The sequence below is a fragment of the Bubalus bubalis genome, chromosome 3 (assembly GCF_019923935.1).
Source record: "Bubalus bubalis isolate 160015118507 breed Murrah chromosome 3, NDDB_SH_1, whole genome shotgun sequence".
NCBI classification, from domain to species: Eukaryota; Metazoa; Chordata; class Mammalia; order Artiodactyla; family Bovidae; genus Bubalus; species Bubalus bubalis.
In genome coordinates this window covers 28,022,852-28,027,137 of record NC_059159.1, presented here as the reverse complement: position 1 = coordinate 28,027,137, position 4,286 = coordinate 28,022,852, and positions in this window count along the sequence as shown.

Below are 4,286 nucleotides of genomic sequence, written 5' to 3'. Positions count from 1 at the left end.
CTACTGAACCTGCGCTCTGCAACAAGAGTCGCCACTGGAGTGAGAAGCCAGCACACCACAGCTGGAGAGTAGCCCCCACTCGCTGCAACTAGAGAAAGCCCGCACAGCAACAAAGACCCAGAGCAGCCGAAAACACAATAAGCAAATAAAAAAAAAAGAAAAAAAGGAAGCAGCCATGAAAACTTCTTAGGGCTGGGAACTGGGAACCTTAAATACGAATGAGGTATTAGATGATGCCTTTGAATTATCACTGATTTTCTTAGCTATGGACATGACCGTCTGTGTGCAAGAAGGTCCGCTTCTGGAGACACCTGCGAGGTGTCTAAAAGCACTGTCCTAAGGTCAGCAGAAGGTACCAGACGAGACTGACTGCGGATGGCAGACCCTGCCCTGAACAGGGCTCAGCTCCTGCAGGTCCCAAGGGTATTCATCTCAGCCCACGTTTAACCTTTCTCTGACGTTTGAAGTTCTCATATTAAAAAAGTTTTGAGGGGAAATTTTTTTTAATGGAAAATAAGTCTTTCCACAAAAAGCTGGAATTCACTATAAAGAAACCACTATTTACTTCTTCGAAGTGGGTTTTGCTAAAATGCCGGCCTCCGACATTTCCGAGAAATTAGCACAAACTGTAGCAAAGAGGAAATTCAGCACCTCTGAGTCGGGTATGTAAATCGAATCATGAAAATCAGGGCTTTCGCTGCATTTCTAAGAAATGTCCTTTTTTGGATACTCTTGCTTTTGTCTTGCCCCTGGGACTCTCTTAGAGCGGGTTGGGCCTCCAGGCGTGGGGCGGGGGGCAGCGTGGGGACAGCAGACAGTGCAGGGGAAGTGGTAGCCACCAGGCCCCAGGGGGCTGACACCACTCTAGGGGCTGGGGCCTCAGGGCCCAAACCTCACACGCACATGTGGACAGTGGAACCATCTCGCTGGAACATTCCGTCTGGCTGAGTAATTCCACCTAAGGAACTCAAGCCTTAGCATGAGACACAGAAAAGGTAAAACACGCGTGCAATGAAGGCAGGGACATTTAGAACAGAGCCTGCAGAGCTGTTATATTTTTCCGGATGAGCACAGAAGAGCTTATCTAAAAAGACAAGGACTTGACTGATAAGATGTATTAAGTGGGGAAAGGACCCTGTTAACAGTGTTTAACCTGCAAGAAAAAAATGTGTGGGGCATGATGAGGCAAAATTCATCAGCCGGTGAAACGTGCATCCAGGTTCTGCTGGAGGCCAAGGGGCCGGATCAGCTCACTGGCTGTGGCAGAGCCTCCTGTCCTGCCTGGCAAGAGAGGCCCTTCCTGCACAGGTTTGTTTCTTTTTACCATGGCCTATTTAACTGTTTAAGGACACAGTGGAGTGGAACCAGCTCCAAACCCTGAGGTTACCTTGTCTTTGCTCTAGTTCTAGAACTCTCACATCCCCTTGATGATGGAGCTTAAAATTAGAATCCAGAGTCTCCCCTGAGACACTGAGAAAGGGCTGCTTTCAGAATGAGGAGCAGAAATCGGCACCTGCTCTGAGGGCTCCTGGCACAGGGAGAGTCACACAGGGGTGCAGTTCCTGCTTGGGGGGTGACAGTCCCTGCTGGGGGGAGTCACTCAGGGGGGCAGTTCCTGCTGGGGGGAAGTCACACAGGGGGGCAGTTCCTGCTGGGGAGGAGTCACACAGGGGGCAGTTCCTGCTGGGGGGGCAGTTCCTGCTGGGGGGGAGTCACACAGTGGGCAGTTCCTGGTGGGGGGAAGTCTCACAGGGGGGCAGTTCCTGCTGGGGAGGAGTCACACAGGGGGCAGTTCCTGCTGGGGGGGCAGTTCCTGCTGGGGGGGAGTCACACAGTGGGCAGTTCCTGCTGGGGGGGAGTCACACAGGGGGCAGTTCCTGCTGGGGGGGCAGTTCCTGCTGGGGGGGAGTCACACAGTGGGCAGTTCCTGCTGGGGGGGGAGTCACACAGGGCCGTTCCTGCTGGGGGGGAGTCACACAGGGGGCAGTTCCTGCTTGGGGGGAGTTACACAGGGGGCAGTTCCTGCTGGGGGGGTAGTTCCTGGTGCGGAGGAGTCACACAGGAGGCAGTTCCTGCTGGGGAGGAGTCACACAGGGGGCAGTTCCTGCTGAGGGGGTAGTTCCTGCTGGGTGGGAGTTACACAGGGGGCAGTTCCTGCTGGGGCGGAGTCACACAGGGGGCAGTTCCTGCTGAGGGGGTAGTTCCTGCTGGGGGGGAGTTACACAGGGGGCAGTTCCTGCTGTGGGGGTAGTTCCTGGTGGGGAGGAGTCACACAGGGGGCAGTTCCTCCTGGGGGGGTAGTTCCTGCTGGGGGGAAGTCACACAAGGGGCAGTTCCTGATGGGGGCGGAGTCACACAGGGGGCAGTTCCTGCTGGGGGCGGAGTCACACAGGGGGCAGTTCCTGCTGGAGGGGCAGTTTCTGCTGGGGTGGAGTCACACAGGGGGCTAGTCCCTGCTTGGGGGTGACACACTCTCCTGGGGGCAGAGTCACACAGTGGGGTAGTTCCTGCTGCCGGGGGCTGTGGCGGGGGAGGGGTCCCACGGGCTGCCGTCCTATATGAGCTTCATGTTCATTGTTTGGGCAGAAGGAAATGAGGCTCCCTGAGATTCCCAAAGGCCCCCAGCTTGTTCTGTCTGGTGTAATAAAATCTAACCTTGAGCAAAGAGGCCGGAAGAAAGAAGTGGCGATCCTATTTGTAGGTTCCCTGCCCAGGAGCAGACATGATTAGTCTGTGGTAGCATCAGAATGCTGGCTATTCTGGGCAAGGGGGGTGCTGCCTGTGACGGGGAGGGAGGCCTTCTGGGGGCTGCAAATGTTTCAGGTCTGGATCTGGGGAGCATTCCCTGCATTTGCCCCCTCATAAGTAGTTGCTGGCCTGCCTGCTGAGAATACTGTATTTTACTGCATGTAAATGACACCTCCAATTAAAGAAAAGAGAGTCAACAAAACCCATTGCTTGTAAACAGTGTTTGAACAAAAGCATTAACAAGCTGTGATCAGTAGTGATACTGGTGGTTGGGGACCTGAGACTTCAGCTCTCATTGCCCAGAACCAGGGTGGATCTTGTTTTTCATTTCATGCACAACTTTGCTGATGTTAGAACTCCAAAGGATGAGACCGTGTGTGGCCATAGAGACAGCAGCCGGTGCAACGGGTCTGTTCCTGGAGGTACCATCTGCTCACTTCTGGGAGCCAGCTTCTCTGTGAGGTGGTGAGAGCCCCAGCCCTGGGGGTGTGCAAGTGGGTGAGGAGGCCTGCTTGTCTTTGTTTCATTGAAAGGTCTCTTACTGCAAGAATCATGCTGCAAACTACTTTTTTTTATTTAACCATCAGTCTTAACAATCTGTCCACATCCCCGGGTAGACTTGTCTCGCTGTTCATGATGGCTGTGTTGTGTTCCAGGCTGTGCCTGTGAGCCTTGTGTGCTTGGCCATCGCTGCCTCGTGGGTACTGGCACTGTTTCCACAACAACCGTGCTCTGCTGGGCACGCTCCATGGGTGCCTGTGGCCCCTGGAGAAGAGCTCCTGGCTCATGGGTCAGGCGTAGGTTCTCCATGTTACCTGATGTGGACATCCACATCAGAGGTACCAACTGAGTTGCCATCCACACAGAGGTACCAACACACTCTCTCCCACGGGCCAGGGCTCGTGCCTCCCCAGATTTCCTCCACTCTCCATGTCAGCACATTTAAGACTTTGTCATCCGGGGGGCTGAAAAGTGATGCTGACAGGGGCTGCAGTGCTCGTCCCAGACGTTGAGCCCTGAGAACCACCCTGAGGCCTGACGGTGCACTCAGCCCCTTCTCATCACCACCTGTGACCTGTGAACCAGGGGCTGCCTTTACACACACTTCACAGAAGGGGAAATGGAGGCACAGATAAGTTAAGTACTAAATTGCCACCATGGCTTCCTGCTGGGATGTGGCTGAGCCAAGACCCCAGCCCAGTCTGTCCACCTCTAGTTCAGCCTCACGACTGCTCTGCTGGGAGTCAGGTCAGGGGTCGGGAAGCACAGAGAATCATAATTCACCTGGCCTGGGGGCAGTCAGGGATGACTTCCTGAAGGAGGTGGGCCTGAAGAAGGAAGAGGAGGAGATGACCGAGCAATGAAAGAGAACGAGGTTGCTGAGAAAGAGGGCTGGGCCACCTGCTGCAGCCTGGCATGTGCAGTGCACCCAGGGGCTCGGCAGAGAGCACTCAGGGCTCCTGGAGCGTCAGGCGAGTCCACCCCCTTGGCCGAGACAGACGGCGCAGGTGCGGCAGGAGGGAGCCGCTGATTTACAT